Raw genomic sequence first — 17353 nt, forward strand, 5'->3', positions numbered from 1 at the left:
TTTTCTTGACCATGAAGACAGGTCACAAAGAAAAAGTGACAGACCTAAAAGCTTACAAAAGAAAGCCTAGTTCTACAATTATAATAATTATCAGTGTAATGCTTCTGCAAGGGATTTCAGTCAGCAGGCCTTCCCGAAAGAATGCTGAGTTGCACTGTCAATGGATGAATGGAGGTCTACTCATACTCAAGGTGACAGACATACACTTACCACATTAGATGATCAATAAAGGGACCCTCACTTATGGGTCAAAAATTGGGTTCATCTCTCCTCCAATTGGAACTTGGCATTTTTCTAAAAAAATGCTGTAGATGGCCACATGCATGCCCATAAACCTAACAGTTTATTGCAGACACTAAGAGACCATTCTTCATTTAAATTAAAAAGTGATAGATTTAACACCTACAATAATAAGTGATATACAATCATACATCTGCATGACCTACAGGGAACTCCAACAGGTCAAGCTAGACTCAAGGGATATCCAAACACAGAAGAGTACAAGGGGAATCTGGGTGTCATCAATGTTAAATGTAAGACATCCATTCTTACAGTAAAACTTGACCTAAAAGATTCCCCTCCCTGATCCATCACCATAATTAGCAGTTAACAGAGGCTTCACTTTTCCCTTTTTCCAATGTACACTGTGTGACCATTATTCACTGTTCTGTTTTATCACACTTTCAGCCTTCATCTTTCCTCTTCATTCCTGGTCATGTTTTACAATATAGATTTGATGTTGTTTTTACAGCCTTTTGTCTCTTTCCCCACACATGCACTGGTTCTGTTGCCACTTACAGATGGCTTGGTAGGGGCAGAAGACACAGGGCAGGTAGTCATCTCTACTAGCTTTACGCTCTTGGTAGGAGGAATGATGGCTGGATTCAAGCTGTTGCCTGCATTTACCGTAGAACAACATATGTTGAAATTCACAATACAATTCTCAGACATATACCTACAGATCAATTTATTCATCCAGGACAGGTAAGGAGACCTGTTCTCCAACTCCACTCAAGCTGTTGTGTTTTAATGCCAGTTCAATTAGGAACAGGTCTGTTGCAATACTGGACTTGCTTTATGATACTGACTTGGCATTTATTTTGAAAACTTGGCTAGACATTAACTGCAGTCCTACTTCTTTAGACCATTAAACCACTGGGGTTCTCAATTTTGCAGCAATCTTGGCTTGGTAGGTCTGGTGGTGGAATTGTCAACTTTCACAGTTCCACTGCTAAGGTGAAAGAGCTTACAAGCTGAAGATTCCAACTCCTTTGGATATGTCATGGCAGTGGGATCAACCAGTCAACATCTTATCTCCCATTTAGGTAGTACAAGTCTTCAGCAGTTTACTGACTCCTAAGTCTTTGTATTAGCATCACCTACTTGGGCGAATTCTAGGTGACTTCAACAAATAAGCTTTATAAGAGTTATTAACTCAAGTAAAAGAATTCCTTTGTGTAATGCTCAGGTGGTTAACTCTGCTACTCATGTACGATGGCACCTATCAGACTTACTATTCCAGCTGGATGTTATGATAGTACAGTTTTGTACCTACCATAAATGTAGATGTCCGATAGACATGCAACTGCAGTCATAACATGTGGGTTGTCCTGCCTCAGGCAGCCCTCGGTCGGCCGGATTCCAAAGTCTGGGTCCGACGTCGGCTGATCTCGCATTTCTCTCCGACGTCATAGCGGCTGGAGTACATAAGCATCAGCCGACGCCATTTTCTTCAGTGTTTCTTGCCCCAGATGCCAGGTGCCCTCCAAGGAAGGCTGTAATCAAATTGGAAGACAAAAACAGGATTCCAAACAAATACATGAGCAATAAAACAAATACACCATAACAGATATCCCCAGCTAAGAGTAAGGGGGATAGGAGTGGACCCTAGGCATAGAGGGGTATGGAGGGAGGGAAAACCCGACTGCAGTTGCATGTCTATCGGACATCTACATTTATGGTAGGTACAAAACTGTACTATGTCCTTCAAGAATGCAACTGCAGTCATAACATGTGGGTAGAATACCATAGCTTAGCTGGGGAGGAGGTATGCTCTAGGAAAGAGATGGTGTGGCAATCAAACCCTGCAGGACTGCCGAAGCAAAGCCTGCTCTGGATATGGAATATAGAGGGAGATTGTAGTGTTTTGAGAATGTATGCACGGAGCTCCATGTAGCAGCTTCTAGAATGTCCTTTGTAGGCACCCCTCTTAAAAATGCTGTAGAGGTGGCTGTAGCTCTGGTGGAATGTGGTCTGACATAGGCTGGAACAGTCTTCCCATGAAAGGAATAACAGAATCTGATGCAATGTCCAATCCATTTAGAAATAGTCTGTTTTGAAATTGCTTTTCCTTGGACTGCAGGGGCGTAAGCTACAAAAAGCTGTTCAGACTTCCTACTGGCCTTGGTTCTGTCCAGGTAGTATCGAAGTTGTCTATGAATGTCCAAGGTATGCAAAAGTCTTTCCCCCCTATTCTCAGGATTGGGGAAGAAAGCAGGCAGATGAATGGCTTGATTTAGAGAAACCCTAGATACCACCTTTGGCATAAAAGTAGGGTTGGTCCTTAATGAAACCCTGTCTCTGTGGAAAATAACAAAGGGTGGTATTGCCATTAGGGCCTGTAGCTCCGAAACCCTTCTTGCTGAGGTAATTGCCAACAGGAAAGCTGTTTTCCATGAGAGAAATTGCAAGTCAACTGAAGCTGCTGGCTCAAAAGGAGGTACAGTCAGTTTCTCTAAGACAAAATTGAGGTCCCAGGCTGGCACTGGGGCCTTTCTTGGTGGCTTAATGTTCTTGATTCCCCTGAGGAATTGTCTTAGTAAGGGGTGAGAGAAAACAAGAGGATCAGTGTTGTATCTAGCTGAAATAGCGGATGCATGTATCTTTATTGAAGAATATGAGAGGCCGCTCTGTAACATATCTGCCAAATATTCCAAGATGAGTGGGATGTTCAGTAATGATGCATCATGTCCCTTGCTGGTATTCCAATTGCTGAATCTTTTCCACTTTGCTAAGTAAACCTTTCTGGTGGATGGTCTTCGAGCCTCTGTTAGTATCCGCTGAACTTCCTTGGAGAGAGATAAGCTGAAGTTATTTATGGGATCTCCCAGGCTGTTAGCTGCAGTGTCTGAAGGTTTGGATGCAGTGTTTCGAAATTGTGTTGAGTCAAAAGTAGAGGCCACTGAGGGAGGGCCAACCTCCTGGTGTGACATATGCTCCGTAGTAGAGGGTACCAGTGTTGTCTTGGCCAATCCGGGGCTATTATGATTCCCTTGGGCTTCTCTGCTTTGATCTTTAGTAATACTGAGGTCATCAGTGGCAGAGGTGGGAATGCATAGATTGCTAGGGAGTTCCAGTTGAATGAAAGGGCATCTATTTTCCAAGCCTTTGGGTGGTATGTCCTTGTGCAAAATTTTGGTAGAAGATGATTGAGGTGAGAGGCAAATAGGTCCACTTCTGGCTTGCCCCATGTCGAAGTGAGTTGTCTGAAAACCTTCGGATGTAACCTCCACTCGTGTAGATCTGTGAAATTCCTGCTTAGGCTGTCCGCCAACACATTGTCTTTTCCTGGAACAAACTGGGATTGTAACTGGATGTTTAGACTCAGTGACTTCTCCCAAAGCTGCATTGTCAGTCTGCAAAGGGGGTAAGAGTGGGTGCCCCCCTGCTTGTTTATGTACCACATCACAGTGGTGTTGTCTGTCCATATCATTAGGTGGCCTTGCTGGAGTTGGTGTTGAAAAGCCTCGATAGCATGCATTACTGCCAGCATTTCCTTTTGGTTTATATGCAGATGTGTTTCCTTTGGAGACCATTGTCCTTGTATACACCTGCCTTCCATGTGCACCCCCCATCCAAGGTCTGAGGCGTCTGTGTTATCTGTGGTTTTTTGAATGACATACCTGTGTTTTCCTGGCTCACCGAGGCCCACCATAGGAATTCCTTTTGTAGGCATGGAATGAGTGGTATGATTGTCTCCAAGTTGTTGCTGTGTTGAGACCAAATGCTTTTTAGGTACCATTGAAACTTTCTCATGTGTAGTTTTGCTAATGGAACCAATAGAATGCAGGATGCCATGTAACCCAGGGCCTGTAGGAATCTCCTTGCAGTCATCTGGGTGAGTTTTGCTAAACCTTTGAAGTATTGCGTTAACTTCTCTTGCTTGTCTTCTGTCAGGTAAGCCATCTGAGAGGCTGTGTCTAGTTTGGCTCCTAAGAAGATTATTTGCTGGGATGGCTGCAGTCTTGACTTTTGGAAGATGACTGTGTATCCCAGAGCTTGAAGTAATCGTATGACATAATCCAGGTTTTTTGTCAACATCAATTTGTCGTCCGCTTGTATGAGGCAGTCGTCCATGTACGGGTAAATTTGTATACCCTGGAGCCTGCAATGAGCAATTACTGAAGCCAGGCATTTTGTAAATACTCTGGGCGCAGTAGATAAGCCAAATGGCAATGCTGAGAATTGATAATGCTCTGGCCCTGCAAGAAATCTGAGGTATCTCCTGCAGTTGTGTCTGATAGGGACATGCAGGTATGCCTCCTTGAGGTCCAGAGTAATCAGCCATGACTCCTTGCCCAGCATGGGAAGGAGTTGCTGTAGAGTCAGCATTTTGAACTTTGGTACTATGAGAAAGGTGTTTAATGCGGACAAGTCCAGTATTGGTCTCCATTGAGATTCTTTTCTTGGAACAAGGAACAGTCTTGAGTAAAACCCCTGTTCTTGTTCTTGCTGTGGAACTCTTTCTATTGCTTTCATTCGAGTCAGCAGAGTGATTTGCTTGATAGCCTCTGCCCTTTGATGTTGTGGTAGATTTGGCATGCCTTGTTTTCTTGGTAAGGTATGAAAATGAAACCTGTACCCTCGGTCTATAATGTCCAAAATCCATTTGTCCTTTGTCAGTCTGTGCCAGTTTTCTGCAAACAGAGATAATTTCCCACCCAAGGGAGCTTCTAGTTGTTCCCTGGTAGGCGGTAGTAGAGGAAAGTCATTGAGTTTGTGGTTGTTGGGCAGGTGAAACCCCTGCATCACTTCTTTGGTTTCCTGGCTGCCATTGTCGTCCCCTGTAAGGGCCTCTGTATTGGCCTCTTCCTCAGCCACGTCTGTTCTTACCCCTTTGAAACTTTTCTGGATTAGGAAAGGACCAGTTTTTTGAAGGCCAATTCCTACTGAATCTGGGGGGTTGAACCTGGAGGAAATCTTTCACAGTCTGAATTGATTTTGCTTTTTCTTCGATGGTCTTTAACACATCCTTAGCATTTGCACCAAAAAGCTTGTTCTTTTCCAAATGTGCATCCAGAAGTTTGCTTTTACATGATCGGGCAGAGGTTGATCTTTTAACCAAGCATGACTACGCATCACTGCCCCTGTCATAGCTGCCCTACATGAAGCTTCCAGTGCATCATATCCACACTGCAGGAAGTGATTGCTTACTTGCTGAGTGTTATGTACAGCTTCCTGCAAAGTCTTCCTGTCTAAAGGAGCAGGAGAAGCTAATGTTTTTTGTAAATCTTCTAAGAGATAATCCTGATATTGGAACATATGAAAAAGGCAATTTCAAGCACTCATAGATAAGGTAGTGGGTGTGTGAACCTTGTTACCCCATCTCTCTAATGACCTTGCTTCCCTGTTGGAGGGCAAAGGATTTTTGAGGTGGAGGCTGAAACTCCTTTAGGCCCCTGTGAAATAGTTTCCAAATCAGCAGTATGGGCCCTGAATAAATGGGAATGAGTTTCTGGGACCCTGTAATACCTGTCTGGCTTGGCTGGAGCAGGAGGAAGAGAATCAGGGGTAGCACTAGAATCAGAATACAAATCATCCAGAACATCAAGTACAGGGGAATAGCTAAGGGCCTGTGCTGAGGCTTCTTAAGGAAAGTCCTAAGGCGTTTCCTAGAATCAGAATATTCCTGACCCTGCCACTTGAAATGTTCCCTCATGGTGTGCAGAACTTCCCCAAAGAAATATCCTCAGGAGGGGAGGCCGAAGGTATGGAATCTTCTGCATCCGAGTCCTCATAGGTCTGGAAGAGCTCTTCCTGGCTATCAGAGTGGACAGAGCCCTCAGAGTCTTCATCAGAAGGAGAAGGGTCAGAGGGTTCAACCCGGGGTCTTTTATCAGGAGGAGGCTGGGATGCTCTCTCAGGATGGGCCTGTGAACCTCTGATCATGGAAATTAAATCAGCAGCCATGGACATAATTTGTGTCTCCGGAGTCGGCTGAGGTAGGATTTGGAAGCAATATGCTTTGTTTTGCTGGCTGCCTTAGCCCTAGTGTAGGCCTTAATAGACATGGCCATAGGAGGCCTGGCAGCTCCACGTGCAGGAGTGACCTTGTCTACAGCAATGGTCTCGGGCATTTCCTCGGTTTCGGTATCCGGAGGAAAGTCTATAACTGGCGTCGGAGTAATATCTGGAATCGGAGTCGTCGGTAATGCGGTGTCTTTGGTTCAGAGCGGTGGAGAGACCGTCTCAGAGGGAACCGGAGCACTCACGCTAGGTTTTGGCGTGGAGTCGGTGGTAGACGCGGGCTGAGGATGTCGGTCCCGGTCTTTTCGCTTTTTGGGAGTTTGCGGTGTCGGAAGATCCGACGGCATGGTGTAAGCAAATTTATTGCCGAAAAAATCTTCAGCGAACTCCGCCCGGCGCCTGAGAGTGCGCTTGTTGAAGCGAGCACAGGCTACACAGGCCGAGACGTCGTGGTCTGGGCCCAGGCAAGGGAGGCAGTAAGAGTGGAAATCCTTATGAGGTATTTGTTTACCACAAAAAAGACAATTGTTAACTTTTTCAGTAATTTCTGACATCGGCTGAGGCAAGAAATGGTCCCCAACGGGGTACTTAGCTTTTTTGATGACTTCGGTATTGTAGAATACAGGAGCTGACCGACCGGCACTTGTGAACTGCTTCTGCTTCGGGCACCGCGCGGCAAGAAAGACTGAAGAAAATGGCGTCGGCTGATGCTTATGTACTCCAGCCGCTATGACGTCGGAGAGAAATGCGACATCAGCCGACGTTGGACCCAGACTTTGGAATCCGGCCGACCGAGGGCTGCCTGAGGCAGGACAACCCACATGTTATGACTGCAGTTGCATTCTTGAAGGACATCAGTAATTTAGTGGGATCAGTCACATGGTCTGAACATAAAAAAAAAAAAAAAAAAAAAAAGTTTAAGTGAATTTACATGGGATGGTGCCTCCAGTTCAATGTCTGATGGACTGTAAGAACCAGAAACTTGTTTGATTATATTTTACTACTTATCAGTACTTATAAGAATTATGTGCAGTGGATATTGATGAGGATTTTGAAGGCATATAACAAGGTCTTGACAATCTCTCAGCTTCCAAGTTGTGTCTGTTCTGTCTATATTCTACCTCATAAACCATGGTAGTATCTTGAGTTCCAGGATTTAAGACAAAGGATGAAGGTTACTGCACTGATGGTGCTGCATACACAACCTCAAGATGGGCTTTTGTTGGATGAATATTATTCTGTCTACTAGGTTGGTTGAGGTTACCCAAAATAAATTGTTATTTTGCCTTGAGAAATACTGGCAGAAGCAAATCAACCAGTGGTGCTCTTCCAGGTAGTGGTTATGCACAGCAGCCCATCCTACCTTGCCACCCAGAGGTCTCTGCCAGTTGAAGAATGTGAATTTGTTGGCACATTCACAATTAAGCTCGCTATCATCAGATTCAATGTTTGCCCTGGTACACTTGTAGAGGCCTTCAATTGTTCAGATAAGTGTTCCAAATTCAGTCAGATATTCCTAATTATGATGAGTTTATCACTCTGGTATCCAGGACAAATATATTTGACCACATGTGGACTGGATCCTCCTTCAACCAAGTGTGCAGCATCTTGCCTACATGTCTTCACTCCAGTCCTTTACCAAGTTACCAATCTGACCCTTCTGAACAGTCTTTTCATCAGTGTTAAAGTAGGATTGTTTACTACTATTCTTAAAAAGGCAGTTTTGGATGCTGATAATATGGATAATTACAGACCTAACAAACTTTTCCTAAGCTGGTAAAGTTCTTGAGAAGGTTGTGTATAAACAAATTAATGTAAATCAGATTTTTGACCAACTGCAGTCTGCTTTTCAGTCTAAGCATAACACTGAAAATATCCTGTAAAGAGCATTAATGATCTTATAATAACTAGAAATCAATATTCTAATTCTAACTTGGTCCTTTTAGACATCTCTTCAGCTTTTGCTGTAGCGGACCATGGCATCTTGCTTGACCTGTTACTGTCTTGGGTGTTTGTGTGGTAGTGGGTCTTACCCTTCTGGATATAGTCAAGCAGGTCATGTCTGGAGTTATTACTTCCTCACCCTTTCCTTTATCATGCAGGGTACCATAGGTTTTAATTTTGGGTCTACTGTTGTTCACTATGCATATGCTGCCCCACTTGGAGAAGTTAGCCAAGAAGCTGACCCTATCATTTTTATTTATTTGCATTTTTTTTTAAACCGGGAAAGTCCACTGGGCCATTCATAGCCCATTTCCAGTGGAGGCCCAGGGAGAAAAGCTCCTCAGTACATGAAGAAAGGTGAACACATACATAGAGAATACTACACAGTAGTATACACAAAATAGTTAACGATTGGTTAAACAAAAATTAGCAGACAAGTAACAATAAGTAAAGAGTAACATTACATGAATTTTCAGTATTAGAGCAGTGAGGATTTTCACTCAACATTCTTGACAGTAGATAAGAAATCACTGTAATAAATAAGCTAAGGAGGCTTGGTGCAGGTGCAATTCCCGACCGAAGATAGACAGTCACGTAATGAGGTTTTGAAAAAGGCAGGATTTCGGGTTGTTCTAATAGATAATGGTAGAGTATTCCAATTTTTGGCTACAGAGCAGGAGTAAAGAAGCTGGCCAGGTGGAAGATTTGGTTTATGTACCTGCAGGAGTGCTGATTCTCCAATCGGAGAGGCCTGCTTGGGTGATAGTAGTTAAGTATTGAACTAAGGGTAAGGCAATCAGAAGGTTTAAAGATCATTTTATCATTGTTATGATGACAACAACTGTCCCTCCCCAATCTTCTTTGTTAGCCTTAAACTGGTTGTAACTCATTACCAATAATGTTGTTGCTATGGCCATTCACAATTATTCTGCTCCAGTTTTGTCCCTGGATAGGATATGCAGTGGTAGCAAACTGGAATGTATATTGAAAGAGTCAAGTCTAGGGGTGTTATTTTATGATCAGTACACCTTTGGGAACCAGACGGCTGCTGTCAGGTCTTCATGTTATCACCTGAGGAACATCTCCAGAATTAAGCACTTTATTCTATCAGGTGATTTATTTCTGTGTATGATTTGGATGGAGTACACTAGACTACTGTAATGCTTTATACCAGAATCTGCTGGATGCTGAAATGGATTTGCTGCAATTTTGTAGAATTTTGCAGCCCAGCTACTAATAGGGATATCCATCACCACTACATTACACCTGTGCTATGGAGCTTGCAATGGGTTGCCTGTTTGGGCTCATATTACTTAAGACATTCTCAAGCTAGCATATATTACCCTTCACAACTCTTTCTCTCGGGTTGGCTGGAACTTCTTGGCTGGAATTGGCCTGCTCAAGCTCTGCACTCTTCCACCACTGGGCTGATGGAGGTTCTGAGGATTTGGCTTAATTCATTATGTGAATGCTGTGTCTCTAGAACCTCCCACCAGGGTGTTTGAAGTTGAAGCCAACACTTGATGTTTTATTCTCTTAAAAAAATGCCTTTTTGACCTGGTTTACATTGGTTATTTGCCTCAGCTACATTTATTTGCTGTTACTTTGTTTGCAAAAAATCACTTGTTTTATGCCTTTGTAATGGTGCTTTGCCTATGTGCACTTACTTTTTTTCTTCACTCTTTGTCCTAGCTACTTGATGACCCATCAGGTCCCTCCTGGCCAATCAGCCCATTCATTCTCCATCACCAAGGTGTGGGTCAACACTGACGGTCTGTCATTTAGACAGTCATTAAGGGTGGTTTGAGGGTTTCCCTCTTATCCCTACAGTCACCCATGAGCACTCAGCTTGTGCAGCCAAAGGGACAATGGACTATCAGCAGTAGTCCCACACTTGCCCAAGAAATGCTACCAACAACAGTCCCGCTCCCTCCCCTCAAGCATGGGAAGTGGTTTCCTCATGCTCCACTGCAGAAATCACACTTTCTTGTGTGCTCCCATGAGTCCATCTCCCTCCACCAGGAGTGATAATAGGCCACACCTCTTCATTTCTCTTCCTCCCTGCCTGACTTTATAATTTCTGGGACGACTAATCGAACCCCAGGTACCTGGGTCACATTAATGGTTCCATTCTTCTGTGCCACACAGCCAGACTATCAGACACTTACATTTTGAATTTGAAGATGGAAGGAGTTTCAGGACAGGACAGTCTAGGGTCTAAGATAAGAAGACTTAGTCTTGCATGCGAGGACCCAATGGAAGACAAACTGCAAGAAACAAGGTCCAAACACAAAGATGCTCAATGAAGGTGTCAACCAAGGATCAAATTAACACAGCATAAATGTCTGCAATGGAGATATTCTTGAAGCAAACAGCAGAAGAATTCATGCTTATAGGACAGTGATCTTTGGCTACATTTTTTCCCCAATAGAGAATGTGCTGACTGAAGGCAAAAGATAATGCAGCTGGTAATTCACTTAGGGTGGGTTTGCTTGGCAAGTGTGAGCCCTTCCCTCCCTCAGACAAATGAGAGAAATTAGAAGTTATGTACTCACCATAACGTTCCATCTGAGTAGGTGTATTCATTTGTCTGCAACCTGTGGGTTATGGATCCGATATCGGATCCGAACCGGCATGGTTTTCCAGCTATGGATCCAACCTCTCAGCTCCTCCCCTCACCCATAATGCCCTGCTCTACCCTCATGACCTCAGATCGAGTTTGCCAAAGCAACAATACCCTCAAAAGGGTAACAAGGAATATGCAGGAAACTGAAAGGCCAGGGGGATAGGAGGGCGGGATGGTTGCAGACAAATGAATACACCTACTCAGATGGAACGTTATGGTGAGTACATAACTTCTAAATCTGAAGTAGGATATTCATTTGTCTGCAACCTGTGGGACAGAGTCCCCAGCTACCTGAATCTTGGGCGGCCATCATGGAAGGATATTCGAGCACCTTGAGCCAAAGGATGCTCTACCCCTAGATGCAAGATCCAACTTATAGTGAGAAATAAATGTATGAGATGAAGCCCACGTGGCTGCTGCACAAATATCATCTAGAGGAATCCTAGCCTTGAAGGCTGCCGAGGTAGATACTGACCGGGTTGAATGGGCATGAACACCCCGGTGCGGGCCTTCCTGGCGCTTGATAAGCCAATAAAATGCACTGTGAAATCCAGCGGGACAGAGAAACTTTAGAAATTGGCTTGCCCAAATTGAATTTTGCAAAGGAAATAAACAGCTGGTCGGATTGCCTATGACCAGCTGTCCTGTTGAATAAAATCTAAGTTGCCTGTGAACATCTAGTGAGTGTAGCTTATATTCACCTTTGTTTTCATACTTAGGGAAGAAAACAGGGAGGTTAATGGATTGATTGATGTTTGCTTCAGAAGCGATTTTAGGAAGGAAGGGCGGGTTGGTCCTGAGGGAGACACGGTCCGGATGAAATACCAAGTAAGGAGGTTTAGCTGATAAAGCTTGAAGTTCAGAAACTCTCTTGGCTGATGTAATGGCTACCAAAAAGGCTGTCTTGTAGGACAAGAATTTGAGATCCACCGTAGCCGCGGGCTCGAAGGGGGGAGCGGTCAAGGCCTGTAGGACCAAAGAAAGGTCCCAAGGAGGAACTGCTTGCTTTATAGGGGGCCTGAGAAGGAAAGTACCTTTAAGAAATGTTTTGCACAATTTGGCTGACATAAGAGGATTAGACTCTTGACCAATGTGATAGTGAGAAATTGCCGCCAGTTGAACTTTGACTGTGGAACTGCTGGCACCATCATTAAAGAGAGGTTAGAAAATCAAGCACTACAGGGAGAGGAACCGTGAAGGGATTTAGGCCTTGCCGCTCCGCCCACACAGAAAGCGTTTCCATTTGCTTGATAAACCTTTCTAGTGGATGGTTTATGAGCCGCCACCAAAATAGCCTTTACCGGTGAAGAAATACCGGGAGTCCTTATCAAGAGTGGAACTGGAGCAGCCAAGCGGTCAGCTTCAGGTTGTCCAGGTTCGGAGGAGGAATGCAGGATGGATGGGATATCAGATCCGGAATGGGATCTAGAATCCAAGGAGGATTCACCGAGTGAGACCTTAGGAAGGGGAACCAGATCTGTCGAGGCCAGAATGGAGCAATGAGAATCATTCTGCAACCCACCCGAGAGGCTTTCTGAAGAACTTGCAGCATCAGAGGCAAGGGTGGATAGGCATACAGAAGACCGGGTGGCCAAGCATGCTCTCTTGGGGTACCTCCGGGAGGAGGTATTAGAGCGAAAAAACTGTCGCACTTGGTGTTTGAGGGAGAAGCAAAAAGATCGCATGAAGGGGTTCCCCACCGTGCAAATATGCGTTCCGCTACTTGACAATTGAGAGACCACTCGTAAGGGGTCAGAATGGTGCGACTGAGCTTGTCCGCTAGGATGTTGGACCGACCCGGAATGTGCGTTGCTATGAGAAAGCGATTGGTGGAGATTGCCCATTCCCAAACTCTCATGGCCTCTCGACAAAGAGGGTAAGACCTTGTTCCCCCTTGCTTGTTGATGTACCAGACAACAGACATATTGTCCGATTGAATCGCAATTGTTCCCAAGGGAAGAAAGTCCTGAAGTGCTAGCAACGCTAAGAGCACTGCTCTCATCTCTAGAACATTGATATGCAGTAAGGTCTCTGATTCGTTCCACGTGCCTTGGACTGTCCGGCCCGCAAAGTGCCCCCCCCACCCGAGGCGGGAGGCGTCCGTGGTCACCGTGGCGAGGGGGAGAAGCACAAAATGGGCGACCCTCATGGAGATCCGGGGAGTGGAGCCACCACAAGAGGGACCGCTTGCAAGCCTTGCTGATCGCTATGGGATGATGCATGGGGAGAGCAAGGTATGACCACTGTACTAAGGCGTCCACTGTAGAATGCATATTGAGCCTGGCAAGAGGAAGAAGTGCTATAGCTGAAGCCATGGACCCTAGAGCCCTCAGGACCAACTCCGCTGGAACAGAACTTGAATGGAGAATGGCCCGCACCTGGAGCTGCAGATTTAGAACTCTGTCCGCAGTGAGGAAGGCTCGTAAACTCCTTGTGTCTAGTCTGGCCCCTATGAAATCTAAGAGCTGTGGGCGCCAGGTTGGACTTTTTGTATTTATTGTGATGCCCAGAAATGGAGCAAGATGGAGAAAGGAGTCTCGCGCCAAGAGAAGTAGATGCCTTGTTGGGCGGTGAGAGCCAGTCGTCCAGGTAGGGAAAGACCTGCACCCCTGAAGCCTCAGGTGGGCCGCTACCACTGCTAGTACTTTGGTAAACACCCTGGGGCTGTGGTGAGACCAAAGGGAAGGACCCGAACTGGTAGTGACTGGCTCCCAGCCGAGGCGGAGAAACCTCCTGGAGCGCCTGTCCATCAGGATGTGGTAGTACGCGTCCTTGAGATCTATCGAGCACATCCAGTGATTTTCTCCCAGAAGGGGAGAATAGATTGCAGAGTGACCATTGAATTTTTCTTTGGGGACTGCCAGATTCAAGAGAGAGAGGTCTAGGATTGGTCTTAGTTCCCCGTCTTTTTGGCACTAAAAGAATCTGGAGTAGAACCCTGATCCGATCTGGTCTGGGGAGCGGGCTGGATGGCTCTTTTCTTTAGCAGATGGCCAATTTCTGCCAAAGCGGCCTCCGTTGACCGGGTGGAGCGTCTGGGAGGGACTTCAACTTTGGAAGGTGAAGGAAAGGAATGCGATATCCCTGGATATGATTTGGAGAACCCAGCGGTCCGATGTTATGGACTCCCATGCCGCTAGGTGCCCGAAAGCGTCCCCGACTGCCTCCAGAGTAGAGCAGTCGGGCAACCCTCAGGGTTGCTGCGCGGCCGTTCAGAGAAAGGTTCCCTGGACCCGAAGTTTCTGGGAGCCCCTCTGCCTCTAGGGCGGCGTCCTCCCTGTCCTCCTCTGCCACGGAAGGACTGGTTATCCGAGCAGGCTGGGACTGCTGCGACTTCGGAACCACATCTTCTTCTGACCCTTTTGGTTCCTAGAATAGGGCCTCTGGGGTGCAGAGAAGCGGATTCGACGGCAGACAGCGTCTTCCGTCCTTCTCGCTCTGGGTCAGCGTCTCATGAGCGGTTTTGCCAAACAGAGCAGAACCATCAAAGGGGCGTTAAGCAGCGCCTTGAAGGGCTCAGAAAAATCGCAGTGGCGGAGCCAGGCCTGGCGTCTAGTGACCAGTCCTGTCCCGCAGCTCTAGCGGCCCTCAGTTGCATGGGAGAGTAGCCGCATAGAAGTATTTGTGACTGACCTAAGAGTGGCCATTTTGGTGGAGTGCAGAACTCTGTCCTCCTCCGAAATGGACTCAGGGGGGGATGCAGCGTATTCCTTAATAAGATCTCGCTGCATCCGAATAACATGTGCCAAATAGTTCAGCGCCCTTACCGAGAAGGTCGCCGAACTGAACATCCGCTTCCCCAAGCGGTCCATCATCGAGACTCCTTGCTCGGTGGGTGGACTGAGGACTCTCCTGAGCCAGTTCCCTCTTTGTGGCCGCCGCCATCAACATGGCATCTACAGGAGGCCCCTTACTCCAATGGGTCCTGTCGGAGGGCGGACTAAGGATCCTATCCGGTCTTTTGGGAATTGGCTCCACGGTGTCCGGTTCCTTCCACGCCCTGGTGGTAATAAGGTCCACCAGGGGTCGGCAGGGGACACCCAAGAGGTAAACGGGCCCGTTTCGAATGCCTCCAAGAACACGGACTCGTCCGAGGAAGACTTGGGGGCAGACCACCCCCCCCTAATACGGAGCATTTCCATGATGTCTCCGAAGGAGACATCCTCGGGGGGTGACCGTGGGGAGCCTTCCCCTTCCTCCAAGTCCGTGTCTTCAGTGAGAGACTGGGAGTCAATGTGCCTCCTTTGCACGTATGCTTGCGAGGGGCCTCCTCTGGGGGCTGTCAGAGGAGTCCTCGCAAGCAGCAATTTGCTCCATGGGAGCAACTTGGGGCACAGAAGCGGGCTGTCCCAGGGGCGGATGGTGGAAGCCTGGCCCAGTGCAGAGGAGCGGGGCGGGCGAAGCAAGTGCCGGGGTCCGGAGACCCTCAACAGAGCCCTCTCCACTACATCAAAAGCCGAAGGAGCCGACCTCGACCAAAGGATCCGACAATCGGCTCCCCTCGGATCCGAAGAGTGGATCGGGCGGCGCCGGCACTCGGATCCGAAGGGACAGTGCGCTCCGACACAGGCGGCGCCGAAGGAACACTGATCCCCGGATCCGGCTCGGATCCAGGCTCCGAGAGATCGGGTCCGATGCACTCGAGGGCAGGGTCGGATCCGAAGTACCAAGTACTATCGGCTCCGACCTTCCCCCGGCTCCGAAGCTGCTCGGCTCCAGTTGCTCCGAACCCGGATAGCGGGTGGGGGAAGGAGCAAAAGGGTTAAAAGGGTGTTGAGCTCCCCGAGGGAGGCAAAGCACTCCCATCTGCATCTGGGCCTGGATGAACCTTCTCATCATCCGGTTCAGATCAGCATCAGAAAGGCTATGGGTAGATCTCGAAGAGGCTACCGAGGTAGGCCTGGAGTGCCTCCTCGATAGCCTCGACGGAGATCGGGTCTCCTCCTCCTCAGGACCCGGTGAGAAGCACACAGGGGACCGGGCCGAGAAGGAGGAGACCGAACCGACGGAGCCGGGAGAAGCCAGCTTGGCTGGCGGGGCTGAAACAGAGGTCTCGGCCCGCCGCTTGTGGTGCTTCTCCCTCCGGTCCTTTTTAGCTGCATCCCTCTCCTCTCCAGAAGCGGGAGTTTGAGTCCCAGGAGCAGGAGGGTGCCACAGGGAACAACTGCAGCCGCAGGGTCCCGAAGGAGGCGGAGGCGGGCCGAGTCCGGCGGTAAAAGACCCGCCAAGACCAGCTTGGACCTCCGCTCCCTCAGTGCCCTGGGGTTGAACCCTGCACAAATGGAACAACCAGATGTGAGGTGTTCAACCCCAAGACACTTAACACACCGAGTGTGGCCATCAGCCGGTGAGAGCTTATGGCCACACTCGGAGCATTTAGAAAATATAGATTTAGGCTGGTCAGCCATAATCTATAATACCTAAAGTTACCTAAAGTCACAAAAAGTAACTTAAACAACAAAAAAACACACAGGCCTACACACACACTCTACGCAACAGCGAGGGGAGGGAATACAAATTATTTACTTTAACTTAAAATAAACTCAAAATAGTCTATAATAAAGGGAAACCTAATACTTTCACACAAATTTTGTTAAAGAAACAAAAAATTTTCTATTTTTAAACAAGAAAAGCGTTCACTTAGCTGAGAGCTATGTACCCACATCCAGTTACCAGCGCGGCAAACAAGATCTGAGGTCATGAGGGTAGAGCAGGGCATTATGGGTGAGGGGAGGAGCTGAGAGCTTGGATCCATAGCTGGAAAACCATGCCGGTTCGGATCCGATATCGGATCCATAACCCACAGGTTGCAGACAAATGAATATCCTACTTCAGATCAGCTGTTCAACCACCTTAAAATCACATACTTACTTACTCACAAAAAAAGGGGCAGATGGAGGAAATCCAAGTTGTTAAGAGAGCTCTCTCTCTTCTCTAGTTTCTAGGAGGAAACATGGGCTAGCCTAAGGGTCCATAGCACGTTGTCGAAGTTTTACAACTTTGAATGATACGGTCGAACCCATATGCTCGAAGTTGTAAAACTGCGAAAACTTTAAAAAAATAAATAAATAATTTATCTGGCAGTTGTAAGCAGGGGGGCAAGCCCCCCTGCAACCCCTACATCCCCCACTCTTTAAATATTCCAACTCCGAGATCGCACTACAATGCAGTACAGTGCAGAAAGGAAGATTTGGCTTTACTACACTATAGCACGATCTCGGAGTTGGTATATTAAAAAGAGCTGGGGATGTGGGGGGTGCTTACAACTGTCAGGTACGTTTTTTTATTATTTTTATTTTATTTTTTTTTTAAGTTTTCGAAGTTTTACAAATTTGTACATATGGGTTCGACCATATAACATTCAAAGCTGTAAAACTTAGACAATGTGATATAGACCCCTAGCCTTAAAGATTACACAATTCTTGTAAATGATCAAGAATGCTTCCATGCAAAAGAAGGCCTGCAGCTCTGAGATCATTTTAGCACAGGGAATGATTACAAAGAAAGCATTTCCCAAAAGAATTTCAACAGTGCAAA

The 17353-nt window shown here is 46.8% G+C and overlaps 1 protein-coding gene across 1 annotated transcript in view; it reads right to left on the reverse strand.

Moving 5' to 3' along the window:
• The window catches only part of CEP95 (centrosomal protein 95), a 1662476-nt gene that overhangs the window by 544837 nt on the left and 1100286 nt on the right, over nucleotides 1-17353 (reverse strand). The gene's annotated exons all lie outside the window — the stretch shown is intronic.

This window comes from Protopterus annectens, chromosome 8.part0, assembly GCF_019279795.1.
Source record: "Protopterus annectens isolate FY-2018-M chromosome 8.part0, PAN1.0, whole genome shotgun sequence".
Classification (NCBI taxonomy): domain Eukaryota; kingdom Metazoa; phylum Chordata; order Ceratodontiformes; family Protopteridae; genus Protopterus; species Protopterus annectens.